General features: G+C 44.1%; 1 protein-coding gene and 1 long non-coding RNA gene across 2 annotated transcripts in view; one reads left to right on the top strand and one right to left on the bottom strand.

The window, feature by feature from the left end:
* EXTL1 (exostosin like glycosyltransferase 1) overlaps nucleotides 1–27,994 on the bottom strand; it is a 65,157-nt gene that overhangs the window by 29,739 nt on the left and 7,424 nt on the right. The window lies entirely within an intron of this gene.
* On the top strand, nucleotides 21–27,905 carry LOC310767984. Its single transcript, XR_014551139.1, has 5 exons — nucleotides 21–369; nucleotides 13,416–13,577; nucleotides 22,625–22,722; nucleotides 24,131–25,356; nucleotides 25,493–27,905. It is a non-coding gene; the product is annotated as an uncharacterized lncRNA (long non-coding RNA).

The following is a 27,994-nucleotide window of genomic DNA, read 5'->3' as shown; positions in this document are numbered from 1 at the left end:
TTCTTAAAGTGAACTGACCTGACTCACAGTTCCCAAACTTAAAGCTGGATTAGAACACAGTTATCAATCAAAGTGCACGTGCCTCTGAACTCTGGGAATCAAAACACTGTGAGGGGAATCGGAGGCCTCCTCACAACTCTCAGCACCCTTAACAAACCACAGCTCCCAGAATGCTTTGTGGGAGTCATGAATGTCTATGATTGCTTTAAAGGCATGGTGTGAACGTGGCCCTGCCCTAAGCATGCAGCAGCAAAAAAGGCCCCCACACTAGCCACTTCAGGATGTGAGCGACTAAATGACTTACGATGTTCAAAAGGTTGTTTTTTTAAAGAATGGACTGAGTCAGCGCTGGAGCCCTTGGACTGCCTTGTAAGTACTTCTGTTTCTTTATTTTATATTTGCGTTTCTACACAGACCCTAAGGATCCTCCCTTTTAAAATCCACACAGAAGCATGTACAATCGGGATGTACATGACCAAAATGGCTAGTCCATCCCTAATCTCACCACAGTGAGGAGGACTACCGTCAGGTGCCTTCTCGGTCTGTTTTCTATGTGCTGCTAACAGATTATGGGCAACTTCAAGGCCCCTCTTGCTCTCCCCTCTTAGGAGTTCCTTCTTTTTAAATCAGATTTAGGCCCAGCAGCATTCAAACAGAGGATGCCATCGGTAAAGTAGGAGACAGTGCCCACCACCCTGTTAACTATTCTCATATCTGCACCCCAACTCCTAGCTTGTTAAAATGGTAAGGGAAATGTGTGGCACCTGAAAAGGTTTTTTAGAAGAACCCTATTCCCCCCACAGAGCACCTGTTCTCATAGCAATTTTAACAACCAATTTGCTTTCCCAGAGAACTCTGGGAATTGTAGCTCTCTGAGGGGAATCGGAGGCCTCCTAACAGCTCTCAGCACCCTTAACAAACTACAGTTCCCAGGATTCATGGGGGGGGGAGGCATGACTGTGGTATGATAGTGCCTTAAATGTATGGTGTGAAGATGGCTTTACACACATGTAAGCAGCGTGAGTTTCTCTTGAGTCACAAACCTACACCTACAAAAATGGCCCTGAGAAATGGCGCAAGTTGCAAGTGACTGCCGGCAGACCTTATGGCAGTACCAGTGGAGCCCTGGGCAGGAGCAGAAAGACGTCTCTGTGGCCAGAATGCCCCTTTGCAGAACCAACGTCAAGCTGTTGGCGGGTATCCAGCAGTCTCTACAGCTGCCAGTTCTTTGGCCGACATACCACACCAGAGTGATCCCGAAAGCACTCCACAGTTGGCAGGCCTGACGCGATATTTCTTTTGGAGCAGTTCCTTTGCTTGTTGGCTGGCACTAACAGCTCACAGCCTTTCCAAGCCTGCTAAAAGGGGCTGAAATCTGTGTTTGCTCCGTGGAACATCCTGTGTTTGGGGAAAAGGACCATCAATAAAGTCCCTCCTTTAAAGAGCTGTGCTCTGAACCTCTGTCCCACAAAGGCCCCAGGCAGATTTGCTGAACATTTTAGCATAGTAATGTATGTGTGTGACAGTGTGTGATGAACAGCAGCATTTATTTATGTTATTTATAAAAGTATTTATATACCGCCCTTTCATAAAAATATCAGGGCAGTGTACAGCAATATAAATTTTTTTTTTAGAAAACAAAACTTTAAACCCTGGCCTGGTAATATGCTTTGGCCTCTGCCTTTGGTCAGCGAGTCAAAGCAGTTATATATCCCGGCCTCATCTTGCCCCCAACCAATTCAACAAAAAAGGAGTAGCAGCGGAAAGCTGACTTCTCCCCTCCTTGCCATAAAGAATACAAAGATGTTACTAAGAACCAGTGCCCGAGTTTTGTTTATACTCACAGTCCATCAGTAAAACTAGATCAAAAGTTGTACTACACTTTAGAACCCCCTGCCTATTGACACCAGGCAGGCACCTTCCCTCTGCTTTCTTATGGCACCTGGTTAAAACATTTTTGCGTAGGCAAGCCTACCCAGGCATGTAGAAGTTATGTGCATTTTATTTATTTTTAGCTACTGTTGATTTTAATCTTTTGAATACTGGACAGCTGAATCTTAATTCAGCACGTCAGAGGGCACTGACATTCACTAACCACTCTTCTTGACACCTGCTTGCTGCTCACTCACACAGACATTGCAAGGACACCACAGTGCATTATCTCAGTTGAGAGCTGTTGGGGGCTGTATTCTAGTAAAGCAGGAGGGGCCAGAAGCCAAAGTGGGCAAGGCCAGAGAACATGGTGAAAATGAGGCACGCACACACAGACAACGTGTTATGAGGGGTTTTTTGGTGGAGAGGTAGTCTGTCTCCCTTCTGATTCCTGAAACAGCCAAGCTAGCTTCCTAGTGAGGCAATTGCCTAGGTAAGGGGCCATTAAGGGAATAAAGGAAGCAGAAAATGGGTTGAGGGCTCCTCCCTCAACTGGTTGGTAGTTAGAAAAAGAAGGATGAGAGCTGAGAGTGGAGTGATGTGAGCCAGAAGCAAAGCAGCAAGCTAGGAAGCAAGAGAGTCAGAGCAATGCTTGGTTTCTATTTGAATCCTTCTTGGTGCGTTAATGCTGTGAACCCTCCATTGTAGGCTCAAACTGTAGATATGTGTAAATAAACCTTATATTGTAAAGACACCACTGTCTGCACTCAACCTCATTCCAAAGGAAACACAAACTCTAGTTAATTCCACCTGGAACCCCAGGAATCTCACACTGCTCGGAGATTGGGGTGGCATGCAACAGTACTTTATAACATAGCTTCTCAGGCCCAGGAGGAATTAGTACTCTTGTCACACAACTACAATATTTGCTTAACAGAATGCATTCTGCCTCCCAACCCCCGCCCTTTCAAATGGAGACAATGATTCATATTGATGGCACCCAGTATAAATGAAGAAACAGGTATGGACAGATAAGCCTTTTTCCATACTGTGTCACAGACTTGATTATAGTTGTGGTCCATCCCATGTTTTGCAGATTTTAAAAATGCATGAAAACCCCAAATTTAACCTGCATGCATTTAACTTGCATTTTATCTGTGTTCTTCCCCTAAAATGTTCTGCTTTTCAGTACGTTTCCCCCCAAAAAAATTCCTCAAAAAATACAGTTTTGTGCACCCTCCCCCAATGAAATTGCATCATATAATTCAGAGAAGTGTATAGTCTGTGTGACAGCTGCGTTCTGATCCACATATAAATCCATTGCTGACATTTAGATCGGTTCGCTTTAAAATGCAGACCAAACACATTTCACCTCCATCTCTGTGAAGAAACAGCTCAGCTGCTCCTGCCATCAGCATGCGAGACTAGGAGGGATTTCTGCAAGACCCAACATCCCTGAGGAGTGTCCTTCCCTGACTTGTACTTGTAATAATCTGTGGCCTAATTCGAGGTCTCGTTGAGCAAAGGTAGCTGTGGACAGAAGTAGCTGGGCCAGCCTCACTTTTCATGCATTTTAACAGAATAGGAAAGGACCTGAAAAGAACCTAAATTCTTTCCCAACCATCACAGGCCCCAAGGAAACTACAAGGATGTAGGCCGCTGTTTGTTTGACTGTTCCTTAAAAACAAAAAGTACAGAAAAGGAGCGGAAGAGGTGAAACCTCCATTCTGGCTAGCTGTAGAAGCACCAATGCAACAAGGTGGAGTTTTGCTCAGAGGCAGGTCTGAGAGAGCAGACATTCTCAAACTAAGAACATAGAGCCTGATGGATCAGGCCAGTGGCCCATCAAGTTCAGCATCCTGTTCTCACAGTAGCCAGCAAATGCCTGTAGGAAACCTGCAAGCATGAGCTGAGAAAATCCTTTTGTCTGTCCTGAATCTACTGCAATTTTATTGGGCACTCCCAAATTCTAGAATAAAGGGAGTCCTCTCAGGCACTTTAGGCTGATTGACATCAGACCCTCCAAGTGTCCCTATTTTTCAGGGTCAGCTCCAGATTTACAGAAGCCGCTCTGGTTTCTAATTTGATCTTGGAATGTCCCGCTTTTTCTTAGGATGTCCCAATTTTCATAAGAGAAATGTTAGAGGCTATGGAATTATCTGAACCCTGAGCCAAGGAGATAAGTAACTATATAACCTTTAGAAGACAACTGAAGGCAGCCCTTTATAGGGAAGTTTTTAAATGTGTAATGCTTTATTATGTTTTTATATATGTTGGAAGCTGCCCAGAGTGGCTGGGGCAACCCAACAAATTGTTGTTGTTAATGTTTTGCCATGAGAGCAATTTTACCTTTACAAGACCCTCTTCATGCTGCCAGTGCTTTCTCTGGGTGGTATTCAACTTAAGTTTTACTCATGTTCATTGATTTCAACGGGTCTACTCTGAGTAAAACTCAGTTGACTACCACCCTCTGTTCTTGCTCCCATGTTCTTCACTCAAAGTAGAGGCTTTATAGCTTACTGTAGGTTACAAAACCCAAACCCATGAGGCACAGGAACCGTAAGCAAAATTCACATACCCAAAAATATTTGGGGCCTGTATCAAATTACAGATAGGAGCAGATGGTTGTGCAAGTTAAGAGCAGATGGAATCTGCAGGAGTAATGTGGATATTTAAGCATGCCCACAGCTCAGTATGTGCTTTTGCTTTAGTGGAACTGTATATTTCGCTCCAAATCCTATTTTGGTCAGAATCTGGCAGTAACTGTAATTATGACATTGCTGCAAAGTGAAAAAGTAAGGCAGTAAATGAGCTTAGACAGAGCTAGTCCCAATGGGGAGCAGAGGTGATGAGTGTAGGCAGATAATCTTTTTTGACTGCTTTTTTTGCTCACTTTTTCTGAACTGCTTTGTTGGGACAGACAGGTGGAGGGGTATCATCTGAAAGCTGAGAGGGTGTAGACCTGGAAGACCAGTGTTCAAATCCTCATTCAGTCATGAAGCTCAGTGGGTGATCCCAGGTTAGTCACTCACTCTCAGCCTGACCCACCTCACATGGTTGATTATGAGGATAAACTGAGGAATCACAGACGCCGCCTTGAGCACCTTGGAGGAAAGGTGGAGTGTATATATAATAAAAATAAAGGGGCACACTTTATTTGGGGAACCTGCATGCAAACATCTAAAGCCCTTCTCCCTGCCGATTCCTGGCCCAGAGGAACAGCATACTAAAAGAGCACTGTTTTGTTCTCTCTCTCTCTTTTTTAAAAAGCTTGTCTACTGTCTTCCTTTCTAGCTTCACAGCATTGTCAATGTCAAACTTAGAATTATTGCAAATTCTGACCAAAGTAGAATTTGGGGTGAAACATGCCATCCTGCAAAATTCGAAGTGCAATCTGGAGTTAGGAGCATGCTTAAACATTCCCATTACTCCGCAGGTTCCATCTGCTCTTATTTGCACAGCCATCTGTTCCTATCTGCGAAGTCACGCAAGACCCAAATCTTCTTGGATATGTGTCTACTTCACCAGCAGTCACTGTGCACCATGGGCTTCATAGTCTATGGCAGCTTTGTCAGCAGCTATTATGCACCAAACCCTCACAGACCTATTTGCATGCCCAGTAGCCAATGTCCCGCTGAGAAGAATGGCAAAGACCACCATGTTTCAAGCCTTCATAGTTCATGAATGAATGTGGACCTACAGAAATGAGCATGGCTGCAGGGTGAAGGTACAGCCAAGAGGCAGGGCAAGACTTGGGGAAGCTGGGACTGAGGTGAAGATCCCAAGGTGGGGAAAAAGAGAGGATGCAAGGAGACAGGTGGGGCAAAGCCAGATGGAAGGGGGAATTGGGGCCAGAGTTTGCTCACCCACTCAGCTACAGCCTGTGTTTGTAGACACAGATCCACCCTTACTGTTACTATTTTGTGTTCATCCTGCTAGCTGATCCGAATCAGAACCCAAGTTCTGAACAACTAGTAATAGTAAAAGATTTCCTATAACTATTCTTAGTGCAGCATAAGCACAAAGGCTCCCTCTTTACTTCTGCTTTGATGGAACCTGTTTGTTGATACAGTTCCTTGGACAAGAGGAGGTGAATGGGGGACGTTTTAAAGCTTTCTCCCTCTTTGACAGATCAACCCCTGACAATAGTTGCACTGTTAGGCAAAGTTCACCCTGGAAAATTGGGTGGGGCTGCTTCCCAAATACGATTGCTCTTCTAGCAGCTGTCACAGACCACCCCCACCCTGCCAACCCAGGAAACTGCCTCACCATGGTAATGGAGCATGGGGTCACCAGCTGTGAAACTGACCTGCAGTAGATGCAGGACAGACCAAACAACAAGAACCCTGCATCTTCCACAAGTTCTAGTGATGGCTGTGGCTTTAAGAGAAAAGGACTAGACAAATTCATGGAGGATTATGGGTGGCTATTTGTCACAATTGCTTCAGTGGAAGTTCCACGCTGAGAAGCAGTGTATCTCTCTGAATAATGGATGCATTGCTTTTATGCCCTGTATACAAATTTCTGGGAGCCTACATAGACAGCAATTATTGGAAGCAGAATTCCCCTGGATCCTCGTCCTGGTACAGCAGAACATTTCTTGTGTTCTTATACAACTAAGTTATGCACTCATGCAGAGGAAGATTGCATGTCTGAATACTTATCGTGGAGAAAAGAGGAAGAGGGGAATCACCTGTGCATAGAAAGAAAGTGGCACCATGGAGGAAAATTTGGGGCAATGGATTCTAATTATATATATATTCTTATAAGACTGGGAGCAGGAGAGGGCCAAATGGATCTAGGAGTAGTGCTAGAAATTGCTTTGGTCTTAGCACAGTTGCCACGTATTTCTCTTTAGTTAGTGAGACTGGCTGATGGCTCTCGATAGCTGGCCTTTCTCAAAGACTAGGAACTACATCTCCCTCCCCACCCACCACCAAAGGATGAAGTGATCTAAATGTCTCTGTGTGAAAAAATACAAAAATTTGAGGGGGGGGGGTCTGAGAGTTGAGTTTGGCTCTGTCAGCATCTTATGGTACCAGCTGGAGTGCATGTGGGTGATCTGCTGGAGAGCTTATCTGATGCTTCCATCCATGCTCAACTAGTATATTTGTAAATCAACCCAAATATTGCTAAGCAGCAACAAGCCTCAAGGGACCTCTTTCCAAAGGAAAAGAAACTATCCTCTGTCCCAAAAAGCATCTCACTGCTTGGAGGAGTGGGGTAGGCATAACAATATAATGTGGCACTATGATTACAGAACACCCAGGAGGATTAATAATGCATACAAAAGTAAATAAAAATGGGTCATGGAAGCCAAGCGAGTGCCAGTTCTCATTTTCACTGTTTCTACGCTTACAGGCACATGGGAGAAAGGCCTTGTGCCCCAGTGTGCCCCACACTCTTGGGCAGGGATGGCTGCCCCTATGCTGCAAAGCACCGCTTTAACTAGTACCCCATCAGGTATCTTTGTGCCATTAGACTGTTTTCCCAACAGTGAGGTATGGCTGCTTCTGATCATTTAATAACAAAGCAGAATTGATGCCGCTGACAGGGCAGGTGTGTGCATGTGCATGAGACAGAAGCAAAGAAACAGTCTGTGCAGAGACATGGGGTGGAGGTGTCACTGCTTGCAATTGCCTTGTGAGAAATGCAAGGGGACCATTCCACATGTGACCCTTTGTCTGCACATATCATCTCCCCAGTAGGAATGGGTGAAGCTGTCAGTTTCAGTTTCTCCCCGTTTCCCGTATTTTCCAATCTTAAATTCAGTTCTCCGCATTAGTTTGCAATTAAAAAGAAGAAGTCCTCGTGAAATTTCATCAGCATTTTACTACAAATTTCTCATAATATACAATGCCTGTGTGCCATTTTGCCTGATACACACTTTTTGTGGAAAATCCTTTCTCCTAATACAACACATTTTTTGTACACTGTTTTATGCACTCTTTGCCCTAGTGTGTGAATTTCTATACATATTTGGCTGGATTACAAAATTTGGAGAAGGGCAAATTTAGAAAGGTGGTTGTGTTTCCATTCGTGCTTTGTTTCAGAAGGTACAAATTAGGTCGATTCAGTTTTAAGTGCAAACTAAATCAAATTTCTCCTCCATCCCTAATTCCACCAGGCATATTTGTGTCATTAGAACATTTCCTCAGAGGTGAATTCTGACTGCTTTTCATCGTTTAATAGCAACGCAGAATTAATGGCACTGAGCAGGGGAGCATTAAATATAAACAACATTTCCAATAACTATGAGAAAACATCAGGTTTGTGGAGAAACATGGGGGAAGTCGCTATTTGACATTGCTTTGGAGAATATGCAAGAGGGCCACTCCACCTTCAGCGCTTTGCCTACACACCTGTCCTTTCCCCAGCCACTTTCTGCAGGGGAAATACTCTGAAAGACAGAGGTGAAACTACTGTATACTGTGGGCATATGTTCAAAAGCACCAGATCTTCTCTCCCCGCCACCCACAATTAAAATACTTGACTTGACCCTGCAAATCCTGGTCACTTGCAAGAAAGCTGAGGCTCAGCAGGGCATCCGAGTGCAATCTTCGATTTACCTGGGTCATGCCCTGGCCCTCATGTGCTGGCAGACATCTGAGCATGTAGGGCAACCTTCATAGCATCTTAGGACAGGAGTGGGGAGCAGTTCCCCAACCAAACATCATTAGTCATCATCATCATCATCATCATCATTAATTACCTGCCCTCCCTGTAAGCTTCTGAGGTACGAAATGCATATATAAGGGCAGAATGTGAAGCGGGGGGACATAGATAACATACAAAAATGCATTATGGTAGGGGGAAATTGTTTGCAAAAGCTTGTGCATTGAAGAAACGACATTCAAAAATCTGTTTGTAAGGGAACATTCACACCAAAATGTGAATGAATTTTCATTAGGATTTTTTCCCCAAATATCTGCAGAAATTTGGAGAACTGAATTTATATTGGAAAAAACTGAGAAACATAGAGAAGCAAAACTGACAGATTCATCCATCCCTAGTGTCCTCCCATTTCTGGAAAGAGGGCATATTTTGGGCAAGAGTGACAGAAGTCAAGACCAAAGTCGCAGGGAATGTAGCCAGCCTGTGCATCTTACTATAGCTTAGCCTCAAGCTTACTGTACAAGCAAGCAAGGGACTGTGGTACTTCAGGATGCAGGTATGGGAGTGGGATACCTGGATCACTTTGTGGTTGTAATTTGCTACCAGATGTGTGTTTTATAGTAATGTTTTATTGTTTTTCTCTACTTGGATCATGCACCAGTTTGCAGTTTTGAACTGAAATGAGTACAGAAATAGTTTAATTAATAAACAAAAATTTAAAATGACAGCACTCCTCAGTGTAAACCAACACTGTGTCCTCCAGATGTTGAACTACAACTCCCAACAGCCCCTATCAGCATGGTATACCGCCCTCCATCTGTAGACCTTGTGTTATTGTCAAGTTTACCCAGGGAAGCATTTGAGCATGCAAATCTAATCTAACCCCTTCCCAGGTCCTCGAGAATGCAGTCCCATAACGATGGCACCATGCACTACCCCTGCACCCCTTTATCAGCCTATTCTCTGCACTCACTTAGGGTACGGTTGGCACTGGTTTCCCCAGGGCCATCACAGCCACCCTCCTCCAAATCAAACTCTAATGGCCATGCAAACGATTGCACACCTCTGAAAGAAATAAAAAACAAATTGCAGATTGCTGAAGGGGAGAAAACATAATACTGGGGAAATGGCGTTATTTATTATTTTGTCACAGAAGCGAAGTGGGAACATGGCGTTTTGCTAACTCAGGTGGGGATTCTCTGACCCGGCAAATTCCTTTGTTGTACATGATGGATGGATCCCTGTCAGTGCTGAAACCTGATTATGTCAGGGGAAGAGTCTGTAAAAAACCCCCACAAAAGAGGAGGGGCGGGGAGAGAGAGAAAGAGGAAAATAAGGACAATTCCTAAGCGGTAAGGCTTGTATCCAGCTATGTTTTACTCAGAGTAGCCCCACTGACCTACATTAGCAACGTTCATTAATTTGAGTAGTCCAGTTCTCAGCAGGACTAGCATTGGATATAACCACGATGCTGCAATCCACTTACCTGGGAGAAAGCCCCACTGAGTAAAATGGGACCTACTTCTGAGTAGACATGGGTAGGATTGCAGCCTAAGAAAGGGAAAGGGTCGTGACTTTTGTAGTCCTGTGCATGCTTACTTAGATGCAAGACCCACTGAATTCCACAGAACTTGCTCTCGGGGAATTGAGCATACAATATGCACCCTATATCACTTTCTGAACGGTTCACCTTGGACTTTGGGAAGTTTACAGTATCACACCATTTCCCAAAAAGACTGTAGGTTTTGGGGGGTTTGGGGGGGGATAGAGACTGGGTTGCAGTTCCACCTCAATCCTCATTAGTACTTTCTGGTGTTAAATTAACCTGGGGGAAACCAGTGTGCTCACCCCTGGAATGCGGCCCCCAGAAGGTTCTCTCTGAGAGATGCGGCCCTCACGGTGAAAGGGTTCCTTATCCCTGGGATGCAAGATGGGAGAGGCATTTTGGCTCAACTCTGGTTTGTACAGCAAGTGAGAAGAATCTGCATCAGTGTGTTCTAGTGATAGGAAGAATCTCATGGGTATGAGAATAGAAGCATTAAGAAAAAAGAAGTATTCCCATTTTTCACCTGTGAGATGCTGCAGGTTATATGGACAGCCTCACCACACCTCACAGGTTGTGTCTAGCAACAGAGGAAACCTGTTTTTCAAAGTTAGGAAATAATTTGTGCGTCACATACGCAAAGAAATATACGGATATTGTTGTTCGGTAGGAGCCTTTAAGCTGCAAAAGCCAGTTAAAACTCGATTAACCTGGCATGACTTCAAACTACTTAAGAAAGCTAATTTGGTCGGTTTTTCACAGGACAGAGATGTTGCAAAGTGATGCATATCCGGTTTGGGAATATTCACATTTTCTGCATGGCTGCCTCATGTGAAAAAAATGATGGCAGAAGAAACCATAGGCCTTGTGGGTAGGGGATGTCAGACAGTTCTAGTGAAAACAGAAAAGGAAGTGGAAATTGCAGTAGGTTGCATGTTCATATGTGGTCAAGAATGGAAATCGGAGAAAGGAATATGACTGGCATTCGTTCACACAGGTTTTTTTGGTCAGGTCCACAAAAGATATGTAATTAATGGCTTTTTTCATGCTGTTTGGATGTTTCCTTTGCTTTAAATAGTTACATAACTTGTGTGAAATAGCAGTGAGCAAGACAAACAATGAAGTTTTTGGCTGAACTCTGCATGGTTCAGAAGCCCCAATTTAGTGCAATTCAACATGAACATATCATATAACACCAATTCTGTTGCAACTACAATGGCTGCTTGTATGTTTCCAAGCTCAGTTCAAAGTGCTGGGGGTTTTTTATGTATAAAGCTATTTACAGCTCAGGAACCCAAAATCTTCCAGAATGCCTATCCCAGTATAGGTAAAAAGGTACCTTTATCTCAGTACTGTATGAAACATACCCAGGCCCTTCAATCTTCCTCTCAGGTCCTGGAGGGTGGTGACAAGGGAGAGGTTCCTTTCAGTTGTGGCTCCCCATCTATGAAAGGCTCTCCCCAGTAAGATGCACCTGGCACCTTCATTCACATACAGTGGTACCTCGGGTTAAGAACTTAATTCGTTCTGGAGGACTGTTCTTAACCTGAAACTGTTCTTCACCTGAGGTACCACTTTAGCTAATGGGGCCTCCCGCTGCCACCGCGCCACTGCTGTGCGATTTCTGTTCTCATCCTGAAGCAAAGTTCTTAACCTGAGGTACTATTTCTGGGTTAGCGGAGTCTGTAATCTGAAGCGTCTGTAACCCGAGGTAGCACTGTAGTTTCAGTCTCAGGTTTTTGATAAAGATTATGTTGTTTTGTTACTAGTGCCAAAGTGTCCTGTGGCTGTTACGGAGGTTTTTTCGTTCTGATTTTATGGTATAATGTATTTACATCTGCGATGTCAACCACTGGAAGCCTTTGGGTAACAAGTAACTAATCCCTGTCTTCTTACATTCCTATTTGTAGGTCAGGAGATGTGTGGGGCTCTTGAGCATCCCTCATCAGGGTCCCTGCCCAAACCCTACCAGCTCTTTTAATCCAGGCTCTATAAAACAAAGCTGGATCTACACATGTAGGAGAATGAGATAGTATAATCCTAACGTGGCAGAACTGTCTGTACCACTTCAGACTGCAGAAATAGAACCACATTTACCCTGCATGTAAAAAATAAATAAAACCTAGGACAAGAGAAGAAGGACTGGACTAGAATCTTTCTTCCAGATGCACTAGACTAGTTATTTGCTTGCAGGGAAATTATTTGTTTATCGTACATTATGAGAGAGCATTAAAAATGGTATCTGCTTTACAATGCAGGACTCTACCATCTCACTCTACTGTGAATACAGATCTGGCCTTAGCCACAAACTCAGTGGATGGTTGTAGGGTAGACAACCCACTGTTATCTCAGTTTCAGCCTCTCCAAATAAACAGAAAGGATAATAATACTGAATCAATGCAACAAGAGGGAGCAAACAGCTGTAAAAGGCATGTAAGGTAAGTTTTAAAACAGCTGTCCAGAAATCCTGTATCCTTTATTCCCAATGCATTTCACACTTTGCTTTTTAACTTTACAATGAAGCAGATGAGCTTCTGCTCATCTGTAAACACTGACTCGGTGTTTAAAATAAACTGAAGCTCTTACCAGCCGGAAAGCTTGTGTTGACAGTGTAAATCACAAGAGTTGCATATCCTCTAAAATTTCGCTTAAGAAAATAGGGGCACTCATATATGTGTAACTCTCTTATTCTTACACAAAGATTTACTACTTCAGAACACACACACAAACACACACGAGTGCACACTGAAATTAGCTCTCGTATCATTGTGTGTTAGTTAACTAATGTTATTCAGTTTGCATTTATCTGGAGAAGTCAAACCATAACCTCTGGTTTGCACATGACACTAAAACAAACCATGGCGTAGCTCTAGCTGGTGCAGCAGCAGCAGCTTGACCAGGGGAGGAGCTGAGCGAGTGTGATTTTTGCCCTCCCCCCAACTTGCTCTTTCATACTGAGCCCTGATTTAATTTAGTGTTAGGCCTATATATGTGAACAAAGTGTGCATATTTGATGTAGTATTTCCAAGGTTTCAAGGGCTTACGCCCTTCAAACGTAATTCTGTGCTACACATAGGGGGAGATCATATCGACTTCATGGCATAATGCAATCCAGGTTCCCCCACCTTCCCGCCCTCCCTATGAGGAGGCTCAGATGCATCAAGAAACCCCCATCTCAGAAATATCTAGTTCTGGGCCAACAGGTCAGTCTCGTTTAATCAGAACTCGCTTTCTCTCTGCCTGGAGATTAGTGGCTCTTGATTTGATCCAGCCTGCCTCCTTGCAGAGCAGGCTGCGTATATCCTAGAGCAAATCTATTGGAAGTGATGTTTTCATTAGAAAGCCATATGGCGGGCTCTTAACTACGATTCTGTGCTTTCTGCAGGTGGTCAGACAGAAGGTAGGCAAATCTGCCTGGTTTCTCCTTTCCGAGAGACCGGCTGCCACGGAAATGATACCCACGCCTGCATCTGCAAGCGAGGCCCAATTAGCAGGAAGAAGACTCACCAGGGACTCTTCAGAAATAACTCGCTCCTTCCCCTCACTGGTAATTCCAGAAGACTTCCACCCCCAATAGTCATGTCCCCAGTCATTTGCCCCAGCTGCACTGCCCTGCCAATGACCAGAGCGGGGCTTTCTGTCTCTTTGGGATCCCCTGTGAGGTTTGCAGCACCCTTATCATGCTCTGCAGGCAAACTGCTGAATCCTCTTTAGCACAAGAAAGCCATGCCCTTTGCAGGACAAAGGGCTACCAGCTACAGCTGCCGCCTGACTTTCAGGAAGGGCTGTAGCTCAGGGGTAGAGCAGAAAGTCCGCAGTTCAACCCCTGGCATCTCCATGAAGGGCTGGGAAAGGTTGTTAGCTGAAAACCCTAGAGAGCCACTGCCACTCAGTGTAGACCATACTGAGCTAGATGGACCAATGGTCTGACTCTGTACAAGACAGCTTCCTGTTATCCTCAAATCAAGGAGAGGGGAATTTGCAGCCTGGAGTTAAGGATGGGGAAGAAATTTCAGTCAGTTCATACTTAAATATGAACCTACCTAATTTGCTCTTCCTGAAACAACACACAAACCGAAACACAGTTGTCCTTCAAAATTCAGACTTCTCCAGATTTTGCAGTGCAGTTCTCCAGGCCAAGTGGTGTGTACAAAAATGCATATACTAGGGTAAAGTGTGCACAACAACTTATATTGTAGGGAAAATAGCTGTACTGAAAAGTGCATTGTATTAGGGAAAACAGCTTTGCAAAAAAGTGTGTGTCAGGAGAAATTTGCACTAAAGCAATGGTGGATTTTCATGAAGTTGTTGTTATTATTGTTGTTGTTGTTATTGCAACTTATGGAAATATGAACAACAAAATTTAAGATTGGAAATATAAGAAACTGAGAGAATCTGAAACTAACAGATTCACCCGTCCCTACCTGGAGTCTGTGCGGAAGGGTGTGGAACGTGTGGCAGTAGCTGTGGTCTTCAGTCAGCAGGGAAAGAGACCTGGATAACGTTGTCAAGACTGGGTGGCTGCCATTTTAGCACACAAGAGGATGTGTGGAGGGGGGTGTTCAGCAGCGGCACATGGGAGTGAGGCTCAGACATGGGGAGTTCTGAGTAGCAGTTCAGACCTAGAATGGGAAGCTGGCAGTTTGGGGAGGTGCTGGCATTGATGGAGATTTGGGCAGGCAAGATATAATGGGTGTTCAGCGGCACATTCAGGGAGTGTATCATCTGTGTATACATGTACAAAAACAGTGTAGCTGTACACTCAAATTGTAATTTGTATGTAATGATCAGCGCATGTCCTGTTTGTGTACCTGTGTGCATAATAGCTAAGCTGGGCTAATGAACGGCTGTTATACATGTCTGGAAATAAGAAATAAGAGCTCCGTGCAAAGTGCGCACAACCCTACTTAGAGCCTGAAACCACCTGAGATTATATCAACAATATAAGCTTATATTGGTTTCATTTGACCTTATTTTTATTTTTTATGATTTGATTTATAAGCACAACGAACATAACACACACACATACTTATTTACCACATACCGGCTTCTTTAACATATTTTTGCAGTGCTGTTCAGCACCCTTGTGTCACCCCGCTACCCTCCTCTTGCTCTTTGGTACCATTTTTCTTCTTCTTTGCCCTCACTGTCCTTGGCCTCACTTGCTCTTGTTGCCATCCCATCCGATTGACAAAATCACATGGTCTGCCACTGCCAATGGTGTGACGATACTCTGAGTAACGTGATCCCACCACTTTACGCTCATATGGAAAATCTGGTAGGTTGTTATTGCTAAACAGACTAAACAGCAGCAAGGGCAAGTGAGGGCAAGGACAAAGTTTAAATAGAATGCCAAGAAACAGTAGTTAAAGAAAGAAAAGAGCACCCAAACAAAGCAAATGTTCAGCAGGGTTTGGGGCAAGGGCTTCTCTGAATGTGTCTATTTCAAAGTGAGTATCCTTGGTGCAAACTTTGCACAAATTCCACCAGCTAATGCACACGGAAATGAGGGACGTGTGATAAATGGAGTTTTAAAGCGAGAATTAGTGGCCACACAGTACTTGAAAAGCCTCACCAGCAAAGAAAAGGGCATTGCTCATTTTGATGCTGTTGATCTGGCAACTGTTTGATGACATATGTACTACATTAACAAACGGCATCTCTGTTCCCATCGTAGCATCACCGAGTGTCTCAGCTCTTGGCAAGACAATCGCTCATCTCCTCTTTGCAATGATGCGTCTTTGCCTCCTCTTGGGCCTTTCATGCAAAGATACACAGATATGAAAAATGCACTGCCAGGCGTGCTTGGGCCTAATGTACTGAGATGTGAATCAAGATGCAGATGTTTTCATTAATGAGTGCATCCATTTTCTCGGCATTCCTACAGTACCTCTGCAGACATTTTCTTGGTTATTTCTCACATCTTCACATCTAGGGTCCAGAGGGGAAATGCCTTAAGGTGTTTTTTTTTTTAATTAAAAAAAACCTAAGAATAGCTCTAAGGACCAAAGGGGCTCTTGGAGCCAATGAAAGGACACCTCCAGATTTCTCAGATTGGTGGTTTCAATGGCAGTGTTAGCACATCACACAAAAGTGTTGTTTTGTGCAACCTGCAATAGCAGGAACAAGCCACAGCAGGCCTTAGACTCAAGCACTCTCCTTCCTCTCTTCTGCTCCCAAATGGCTGAGGGTGGCAGACTAAGTAGGTGTGTTAATGTTCTGTGGCTGCTTCCAACAAGTCCTATGAGGAAAGGCTGAAGGAACAGGACATATGTGGCCTGAAGAAGAGAAGACTGAAAGGGAACATGAGAACTGTTGTGACGTGGGGTTTGTGATTTCAGCTCTCTTGACATAATATGCTGGAGACAGTTCTGTAGTAACACTTCTTTATTAAAGCAAACAAGACTGAGAACTAAGGAGGGGAGAGCTACATTTATAGGGACAGGGAACTAGCTAGAAAGGATACATTTTGGAGGGAACAATATCAGGCAATCACAGTCCTGCCTTTTGGAGGAAACCAATAAGACAGAGGATCCAAATACAGCAGCTTAAATGTACCAATAGTAGCTGTACCCTCTGGAACCAAAAGGCAGTTACTTTACCCTAATGCAAATACAGACAATAATAATACAGATATAAAATCCTTTGACTCAATACACAACACGAACACTCTGCAAATGTTCAGCCAGAACATGTTTTTTGCTGCCCCAAGGTGGAGATGGCCAAATCTGTCCATTTTGCTTTCTCTCAGTTCCTAATTTTTCCACGCTTTAACTTCAGTTCTCCACATAAGTTTGCATACAAAATCACAGAATCATAGAGTCATATTTTTTGAAAAGAAACTCCTAATGAAAAATCAGTGCAAATGTCTCCTAATATGATGCGAGTTTAGTGGTGGGAATTTCTCCTATACATTTTTGCATGCAATTTTGCCCAAAACATTTTGGTAAAACCATTTCTCTTCATCTAAGACATTTTTGTTTGTTATTTTCACTCATATAGATGCACTTTGCACTAATATATGCAGTTCTATACACACAATACTTGGCTGGAGAACTGCACTGCAAATTTTGGAGAAGTGCAAATTTCTACAGATGGCTGTGTTTCGCGAAGTGCAAATTACATAAATTCAAATTTGATTGCGAATTGAATTGAATTTCTCCCCTAGTTGCACAAAATGCGCAGATTTCTAAAAAGCTACGGCCAGAGGCAAAAGTTAGTTTCACAAGGGCTGCTTGAGAGGGGAAACTGCAGGCCAAAAACAGGCAGACACAAATCTACCTGAGAGCTCGCCAGGGGGAACTTCCCGCATCCCTTTGCTGAGCAGAACAGCTGACACAGATCCCTACCTCAGATGTCTCATTTGCACCTCAGATTTAGAGCTAGTAAGAAATGGCATGGGGCCCTTCTGAGCAGCAATACAAACCCGTTTTTCACTTTATCCATACCCACATAAATGAGAGAAACCCTTGTCTCACCGACATGCTCTCTGTGGATGCCAGAAGAGGCAGGGAAGGAGACTGGTTACAACCACAAATAACAGCTTGGTAGTAAGTAAAGGTAACATTTGTGGACCCCCTGGAAAAAAGGCAATGTGCATGGGAAACAAACTCTTAATCCGCTTTTCAAATGTAAGAGCTCAAACCATGCTGAAGTGAGTCCCACTGTGTTCAATGGGGTTTCCTCTCAAATCAGGGCACACAGCTTTTCGAAAGGAGGGAAAGGAGCTTTGATACCGTGCAAAGCTGGGAAGAAAATGACTCGGCAGACTTGTGCTCCTGGCAAGTAGGCAAAAAGTAGTCCATGTGCTTTGCAACTGCAAGCGTGCAATTTTTTCAGGATGCAAGAGCATTTTGAAGTTTGGGACTTTAAACTCACGTCGCCGTAGGGCAGGTTTTGCAGTTCAGAAGTATTGACTTTATTTGCATTCTTCTGCTGGATTACTCTTAATGCCTTTTGTATGGACAGGACAGATAATGGATACTATGAAAACTATTCTTAAAAAATACTTGTAAAGTAAACAAAAGATGATAAAGAAAATGGAAGGTGAAATTTCAGTGGCGTTACTAAGAATCAAATACAGAACTCTTTCCATGGGAAACAGTGTTTGTGTTTACCTGTGTATTAGTTAAGTGTGTGCAACGGTGTGTGGATCTTGCCTCACCCACTACTGGAATATGGCCCCCCAACAGCTTTCCACAGGGGTAATGTGGTCCAAAAAAGGTTCCACACTTCTGGTGCATAGGAATGGTGCTGCCTTCAAAGCTGTTGCCCACCTTTGTCTCTCTGGTTTCTGAATCTCTGACTTCTGTAAGTGTACCCCCCCTTTTCAAGGTTCCCCTAGTTAATATTGGCCTCCTCGCTGAATAAACCAATCCAAGCATGCAGCCCTCACACTAAGCAGTGCATGCACAAAGTTACTTCTCCCACATCAACACCACTCGCACGAACACCAGAGCTCTTCCACCAAGGAAGAATATCTCTGTGCCAAAAGAGAAAGGGAGGTTGAGATGGGAAAGGGAGGCGTGGGGATGGGGGAAGAGTGGGAAGCTGAGTGTCAAAACAGGAGGAGGGGAAATCCAGCAAGGTGAATGCTCATTTTAAGTACAGCAGCAAACAAACAAACGCAATGGATTATACTGAAATCTCAGAACGACAATTACCGAGCGCGAGGCTCAGCTGATGCGATGGGGCGAGGACCCATTTAATAATGCATGAGGCGGCGAGTGTCTTTGTGCTGCTTCTGCCGATGCCTCCGTCATGTGGAGGAAATGAAAGGGAAAAAAGCCCCATCACTTCAGACTTGCCTTTAATTAATTCCTTGGAGTATGAGAAGGAGCCCAAAATAGTTACCGAGAGATGTTGCCACTGTACTCTGGAGAAGATGTGCAGCCTGCCACGAGGGCAGGAAAGCGAAGGCCAATCCCTGGGCCCTGTCTCTTTCCAGGAGACCCAGACACTGGGGTCTGGCAGGGCTGAGACTTAGGAGAAGGATGAGGGAGGAAGTCAGTTTGGGTCGTATCCTAATGCAAATCTACCCAATTTGCATCTCCCCCCCCCAAAAAAAGAAAAATCTGTGCAAACCAAAATGTAGCTATCATTCAGAATGTGCACTTTTCCAAATTTCACATTTTTTCCAACAAGAAATATACAGAAAAATGCGCATCTTAGGAAATGCGCATAAAAATCCATGTTAGTGAAAATTTGCACAAAATGCTTTTTATTAAGGGAAAGGTTTGCAAACGTGTGCATATTAGACAAAAAATACATGCAAAAATGGGTATATTGAGAGAAATGCTGGCTTAAATGCTGATCAAATTTCACAAGGATTTGAAAAATAAAGAATCACAAGTCGATGCAAAAAAGTGGTGGACTGAACTTAAGACTGGAAAAAATAGAAACTAAATTTGATAGATTCGTCCGACCCTAGGCAAGAGTATTGGTATCCCTTTTCACAGCACCTTACCAGAATGTTGGGACCTAGTATCCTATATGTCCCCCTTGGGGGCAGGGACACAATGCACAGTCACATGACATGTTATTTGACCTCTGAGGCCTACCGGAGCCCTTCAGAGCTTCTGGGGCTGATGGGAGTTGGAGTTCAGCAACCTGCAAAGGTTCCTCACCTGGGTTAGCAAATAGAAGTTTATATGGTCCAGTCAACGCCCTGGCTGCTGCATTCTAAATTTGTTAAATGTTTTATCCTTATTTGTTTTAACTAAAACTGCTTCTGAAAGCAGTGACTGGTTCTTCTGGATAGCTGGCAGCCTAAAACCAATCTACTTTCCTGTATCTGAGAAACACTGAACAATGTTTCTTCTCTCTCTGCCCCCACTCCCCATCCACGCTGCCATATGCAATGACCCCTGATTGCAGCTTTCTCGTAACACACACGGCCATATTCCCAGGCCACTCGGTTCCTTCCAGCCAAACGGTGCCACCATAAATGCCCTTGCCTTTGGTTGCTAAGAAGCCACAGGACCTTTGCCACCTCACCTTCATCCCTGCCGCTTGGTCGCTGCACTGCAGCCCCAGAGACCAGAGACAACAAGCAAACGGGATCTCGCTCTCACACTCTCGCTCTCTCTTTCACACGCACAGCACAAGATGAATTGGCTTCTCTCTCCTGTTCTGACAGATACATTATCTCATCTGGCTGGTTTCACAGTCCACAGGAGAACAGGGAAGTAAAGCTTGCTTTGCAATTAACTGATTGCAGCCTTTCTGCGCAGAAAGGCAGCAACCAGGATGGATAGGGAAGCAGTAGGCAAAGGGTGATTCCCCCTTGGAGGCAGGACTGGAGGCTTCCCAAAAGCAATCCATTTATAGTTGAAATTCTATGCAAGTTTACTTAGGGGTGCAGCCTACTAAGATCTACTCAGAGAAGACCCATTGAAATTAATAGACAGAAGTTAGTCTGCTTTGAGTAGGACTAACATTGGCTATAAGTAAGTCCAACTGTGTTCAGTGGGGCTCATTCCCAGACAAGCGGCCACAGGAATGCAACTTCACAATTAAGCCATATTGACCAGCCTTCCTCATCCTGGTGCCCTCCAGGTTATGCTGGACTGCAACTCCCATTATCCTTGGCCACTGGCCATGCTAGCTGGGGCTTATGGGAACTGGAGTCCAACATTTGAAAGGCACCAGGTTGTGGGAGGCTGTCTTAGCCTGTGTACCCTCTCGAAAAGATGGTACAGAAAGGCTATTCAAAAGCATTTCGGGAACTTAGTAGGATGTGAGAAATTACAGAGCAGCACCTATCTGATAGCAAACACAAGAAATAGTCTCTTGTGGTACCTGAAAGACAAACAGATTTATTGTGGCTTTCTAGACTACACCCCACTTCCTTGACAGCACTCAATCCATCTGATAAAAGAGGCTCTAGTCTGCCGATGTAACAATTCACCTGTGAAGCCTTTGGAGACTAGGAATGGGGAAGATATTTAATTCAGTTTGCATCTGAAGGCAAACTTACCCAATCCATACTTTCTAAAACAATACGTGAACCAACACAACATCATCCTTAGAAACTCACATTTATCCAAATTTTGCACTGTGGTACTCCAGCCATGTGTTCAAAATATGTTCAAAAATGCATGTGCTAGGATGAAGCATACATAAAACGTCATTTATTAAGGGGAACTAACATACCAAAACTCTTTGCACTGGGAGAAATTGCATAATTTTGTAAGCAAAATTGTGCATGATCGAAATTCACATTTAAATGTGGGTGGATTTTGGTGAGGATCTTTTTCTATTTAAAAAATGATGTGGAAATGTGGAAAACTGAATTTACGGCTGGAAAAATGAAAGGAACAAAAGTTGACGGAGTAAACCACCCCCAATTTTGACACAAGACTCTTTGTTGGTCCCCTTGCGAAATATTCCAGCCTCCTATCAGAGTATTCTCTTGAGGTGCCACCTCTCACAACTTAATTATCTCCTGTATCTGATAATTGAGCTCTGTGCCTCTGTAGGGAAGCCTAACATGTGGTGAGGCTTTACCCTTTCAAAGAATCCTCTCGAGACACTCCCAACTGCTATTTGATAACCGCCTTTATGATGATGCAATGCCTTCTTTCCCCTATCTTCTATCACTTAACCTGCCAGTATCTCCAGATTATTCCTAAACACTGCCAAATGGTTCCAAGGCTGCTTGACCCACACCTCACTCTGCCCAACGGTAGGGCTGGCCCCATCTCTCTCGCATTCCCCCCACCACACACACAATTGCTGCAATAAGTACGTAAGAAGAGCCTGCTGGATTAGGCCAATAGCCCATCTAGTCCAGCATCCTGTTCTCCAAGTGGTCAACCGGATGCCCCTGAAAGCAGGACCTGAGTGCAGCGGCCCTCTCCCCCCTTGTAATTCCCAGCAGTTGCCTCTGACAGTGGAGGCAGAGCATAGCCATAATGGCTAGTAGCCACGGATAGCCGTTACATCTACAAATTTGTCTAATTCTCTTTAAAAGCCATCTAAATTGGTGGCCATTACTGCCTCCTGTGGGAGCATGTTCCACAGTTGACAATGCACTGTACAAAGCAGTTCTTATTTTGTTTGTCCCAAATCCTCCAACATTCATCTTCACTTAATGTCCATGAATTCTGGGAGATGGAGAATAGGAGGCACTGCTGGTCTCCTTCCACCCCTACAGAGGAAACGGCGGGGGCTGCCCCTCAGGTCTGCTAAGCTCTGCACCTTCCCAGCATGATTCAGCATGGGCCCATTTCCTCCTGAAACAGACTTTGATTCCCAGTACAACCATTGGGCAAGGTTGATTAGATTCCCTGCCATCCCGTTCCTGATGTAGATCTTCACTCCCCACTCCATCTGTGGTGGACAGGATACTATTTTGAGGTTTGCCTCAGGTGCCAAAATGTACGGAGCTAGCACTGGGCTAGTTCATACGTTCTGGCACTCCTCTCCCTTTTGCAATTGTGCATGAACCTTCTGTTTGGAACACTCACCTCACACATGGCATAATGGTAGGGTGTCTTACATTGCCCATTCGATACCAATGTCTTCAGTTGTTCAGACATCCTGGGCCCTTATAGCTTAATCTCACTCTGTTGTTCTCTCATGATGTTGCAGTGGAGCCCCTGAAAACTCTGACAGAGCCCAAGACTACGTGATCTCCAACAATCTGACAGGCGCATTTTCCACCCTCCTGCGTTCACAGGAAACATTTGGTATGTGCAAACATTTATTTGGAGGTGTAACATTTAAGGCCTGCAAATATTTGAAAATGCAACCTTCAGGAATGTGGGGCCCATAAAATCAGGCTCATTTACCCTCCGAATCCACAAGGGTGAATTATTTCCTCACAGCATTCAGAGATCTGGTCACGGTGCGAGCCCTAAAACATCCTGAGAAGTTTGATTCAATGTTATAGGGGGTGTGCTGTTTTGCTGTGTCAGATGAAGAGGCAGCCCCCTCTTTTAGGTACTCTACAGCCTAGAAGTAGTGAACAAAAGGTGTTTTAGTACAAAGCCCATTAACCTGCTCTTGAGTACTAAAGCTTTCAAAAGAACGCAATGTGCCTCTTCATAACTGGGAACCTCGATAAGGCAATGTTTGCTAAGTTAACCGTTCCACTAAGTTCAAGGTGCTGGTACTGCTGTACAAAGCCCCATAAAGCTTGGGATCTGGATACCTAAAGATCACCCTTTATAGACCCAACCGATAACTGTACTCTGCAGGAGAAGGTCCATTCCCTACAATGCTGGAGTCAGGCCTCTAGCATGGTGGCACCTTTGGAAGGCCCCCCATTACATATTAGACAAGGGGTTAGCAAACTTTTTCAGCAGGGGGCCGGTCCACTGTCCCTCAGACCTTGTGGGGGGGCCAGACTATATTTTTTTTGGGGGGGGAATGATGCAAGAGCACCATGAGCCCCGGTGGCTGCTTACCTGTGTCGTGTGAGTGGCAGGGGCTGGCGGCGGCGGCAGCAGCGAAGGAGGGACGATGAGCAGCGCGCGAAAGGGCTCCAGAGAGGGGCTGCTTAAAATGGTGGCCCCTCGAGCACTGCTGCTGCTGCTGCTGGCACGAACAAAGCCCAACCCCCTTCCTCCTCTAGGCAGGACAGGGAGAAGCCAGGAGGAAGGAGGGAGGAGGAGGTGCCGCCGCCGCTGCCATGTGAGGAAGAGGGAGAGGGAAAGAACGTGCGTGCTGGCGAACCACACAGTGATTCCCGGACTGTCCACAGGCCAGATCCAGAAGGCAATTGGGCCTGATCCAGCCCGCGGACCTTAGTTTGCTGACCAGTCACCGCCTCTGTTGTCCTTTGGTGCCTGCCTGGTATTGAATCCCTTCCTCTTTCAACACGCCTTTAAAGCAGAGCTGTATCCCAGTCTGCATCTGCACTGGATTTGAATGATTTTATAACTGAAATTGGTTTTTATATCTGAAACTCTATTTTTGAAAGTACATTTAACAAAGAAACCCCATTCCCCTCCTCCTACCCCACCCCGCCCCAGACATTCCATGCAGGTTAGTATGTTCCAGTTACTTAAGTAGCAGGTAAGCTTATGAAATACTTCACGCTGTTGGTTTTGATCTCTGTCCAGATCGAGCGTCTCTTCCATGTCTTCTTAACAGGTTATTCCAAAATGAACCATGAGTTGATGGTGGCTACACTGTTTATTCAACACATAGGAAAAGACCAGTACTAAACTGTTTCAAAGTCATTCCTTGCTTTTTGTATTCCGCAGTGCTCCAAGTCCTCTCTTTGAGGACTATATATTAAAAAGATTTTTGGTACTGGGATTGTTGCTGCCTCACTCACTCAGGCCTCCCCTTGTGGGCTTCCCACAGCCACCATAACAGCCATTGTGAGAACAGGATGCTGGACTAGATGGGCCAATGGCCTGATCCAGCAGACTCAACTTAGGTTCTTATGTCCCTAAGTTGTTTTGTTAGTTTCTCCATTTGGGCTACATTCCACACCCTCTCCCATTGTGCCACTAAATTCATGTTGGTAGCCATCTCCCAAGGTTGAATAATTAGCAGTCTAGCAAAACTGCTTTTTATTGCGGATGGTTTTTTTTATGGATAAGCACTTTCAGCTGTTTCACAGAAAGCAATTTGTGCATAGAATTAAATAAATAAAATACATAATTTAGTAAACTGACCACAACAGTTTCTAAAGAATATTTCATAGAACATTTACTTAAATTTCACAATGGTCTGCTTGCATTTGTCGTGGAATAGGGTACAACTCAAAAACATTCAGCCATTCTTACTGTCTTGAAAGGTGTTCATGGCAGGGTGAGGAAAGCAGCATGGATTTAGATTGCAACTGTGCATATTAATATGAATGTATACTATGAGATTTCCTTACTCAGATACTTAACTGAATAACATGTGTGGCATGCATGTCTCTTATAAGGACATCAGAAGAGCCACGCTGGATCAGGCCCAAGGCCCATTTAACCCACCATCCCATTCTCACAGTGATCAACCAGGTTCCTGTGGGAAGCCCACAAGCAGGGCAGGAATGCAGGAGCTCTTCCACTTGTGTTCTAGTATTCAGAAGCATGCTACCTCCAGCTGGAGGTAGAACCTAGCCATTGTCTCTATTAGCCATTGCTAGCCTTATCTTCCAGCATCACTCCCAAAATTACAAGAAAGTGTAGACTGCTACTGGTGAATAGAGATAGGCCACGTGCACACCATACATTTAGAGCACTATTATACCCACATTTAAAGCCCTGTTACATCACTTTAACAGTCATGGTTTTCCCCAAAGAATCTTGGGAATAATAACTGGTTAAGGCATACCCTCCAAAATTTCTCCGATGAAAATAGGGACATTCTAAGGAAAAGCAACCAGCATGAGTTTGACCAAACTGCGGGAGGCAGTGGAAGACAGAAGTGGAAGACCAGGCGTGCTCTGGTCCATGGGGTCACAAAGAGTTGGACACGACTAAACGACTAAACAACAACAACAACAAGGAAAAGCAGGACATTCCGGGATCAAATCAGAAACCGGGACGGCTTCTGTAAATCCGGGACTGTCCCTGGAAAATAAGGACACTTGGAGGGTCTGTTAAGGGTGCCAAGAGATATTAGGAGACCCCCCCCCCCATTCCCTTCACAGAGTTACAGTTCCGAGAGTTCCCTAGGAAAGAGGGAGTGACTATTAAACCACTCTGGGATTGTAGATGTGAGGGGGATAAGAGTTTCCAACAACTCTCAGTACCTATAACGAATTACAGATCCCAAGACTGACAGATTCGCCCATCCCTATATCATGGAGATCAAAACGGCAGCTCCAAGTCATCTAGCACTGATCACTGCAATGCCTGCAGCCATGGGCAAGCCTGCAGGAGTCCCCCAAAACCTGGAATCAGTGCTGATCATTAATGCAGTCTGTGTACTCAGATCTCTGTGCAATCGCTATGAATTCCAAATGTCACTCTTCTCTCTGTAAAAATGGTGATGACCCCCACTATGTGCCAGTAGTTTAACGCTTTACTATCTGCCTGACAATGTCAGAACTTTCTCTGATATCAAATTTCATTATCTTTTCTCCCTCCCGCCCCCCCCCCCGGCTTCTAAGTAATATCTAATTTGTATTTTTTCTCTAGACGGTTTAGACGATTCAAATTTTAGCCTCTGAATGAATTGCATGTTTTGTTATTCTGTTTTATCTGCACGACTTAATGTTACAATGAACATTAAAATAATAATTTTTAAAAGAGCTGAAATCCACATCAGAAATACGTTGCTTGGTTACTATGTATATTCTGGTTCCATTTAGTTAAAACGATTGCTTAATGTTTTCAAGATCATAGCAGATGCCAAATTAAAAATTAGTGGATTTGATGCATTTATATACTCCACATTATTCTTGTACAAAAATGCCCAACCTTCTAGGGCCAGAAACTCTGCTTGGTTTATGGACTTCCCGTAACAATCAGGGAACAAACGAATTAATTTGGACGTGACCTCAGATTTCCAGAGGCTCAAGTTGTAAACCATCCCATTTTACCTCACCCTTAATAAGGACTAGGAATATCTTTCTGTGTTATGCTAATTATTGTTCGGTGATTTATGATGATGTTAGATATTTGTGGATTATTCTGTTAAATTATTGTGTTTTCATCATTTTGACCATTTTTTTTTATTAGTAAGCTCAATGCTCAGAGGTAGGAAGGGAAAATAATATGACAAAACAAATAAATAAATGCAAAACGAAAGATGCCAATTGTTCATTGTACCATCAGATACTCCTCACACCTACTGAACACGCACACCAGTGTTGTGCTGTGGTCAGTATTGAACTAGAACCCTGGAGCTCACGTTTTAAATCCCATCTCAGTCATGAAGCTCACTGGGTGAACTTGGACTGGTCACCGTCCTTCTGCCTAACTTTTTCATTTGATGTTTTAATGCAGGTTGTAAACTGCTTTGAGATTTTTTCCCCTTAAAAACAGTATAGAAATGAAATGAATAATAATAATACCTCACAGGGTTGTTATGAGGGAAAAACGAGGAGGGGTTGAACCAGGGAGGAAGATAGGATATAGATTTAATAATAAATGAATGAAATAAATTCCAAAATGAGATACAGTTTTCAGTCAACTTCAGAGAAGCATACTTGGTTGACTGAATAAATGCAAGAAGGAAGAGAGGGAAGGGGATACTTTCTCCTGGAGCGGCTGGCAGGTAGGCCAGCGCTCGGAGGAGCCAGTCGTCTGGCATCACAGTTTTCTGAGACAGGGCACAGCAGACACAACAAGGGTGCACTGAGAGACCCAATCCAGTGTTCCTACTGGTCTGCTTGCACGGCACCAATCTGAGAGTTGTTAGCAGCCCGTTATTCCCCCTCACAGTTCTAAATCCCAGAATGGTTTCACAGTCCACCACTCTTTCCAAAGGAATTCTGGGAACTGTAAGACAGTGAGGGAAACGAGGGTTTCCTAACGACGACTGGTGCTCTTAACAACTCCCAGGATTCTTTGAGGTAGCCATGACTGTTTGAAGTGGTATGATACTGCTTTACTCCATATACGCCCACTTGATGACTTCAGTTTGTGGAACTGGCACATAATATGCCACAAAATGCCCTCTCCACATTTGTAAGAACTCAATATTTTAGCGTGGCAGCACCTACATTTTGGAACTTCCTGCCTACTGATACCAGGCAAGAGCCGTCACTGTACTCTTTTTGGCGCCTGCTAAAAACATTTTTGTTTAGACAAGCCTACCTAGTTGTTTAGAAAGCTGACGCGAGTTTCAATCTGTTTTTAGTCCTTTGTTATTTTAACTTTTTGAAAATCTTCCATTGTTGCTGTTAAATTTTCTTATTGATAATTTTATTGATTTTTCTTTTTTGTAAACAAGGGTGTACAATTTTTAATAAAATAAATAAGTACATAGTGCCAGGTGGGTCTTGAGTTTGAAACAAAAGGGCTGCTTCGTGCATCCACATTCGTCACATGAGGATTTCTGCATCAA

The sequence above is a fragment of the Podarcis filfolensis genome (genome assembly GCF_964270895.1).
Source record: "Podarcis filfolensis genome assembly, chromosome: 8".
In the NCBI taxonomy this organism is placed as follows: Eukaryota; Metazoa; Chordata; class Lepidosauria; order Squamata; family Lacertidae; genus Podarcis; species Podarcis filfolensis.
Note: the sequence above shows the minus strand (reverse complement) of the source record. Positions and strands in the feature narration are given on the sequence as shown.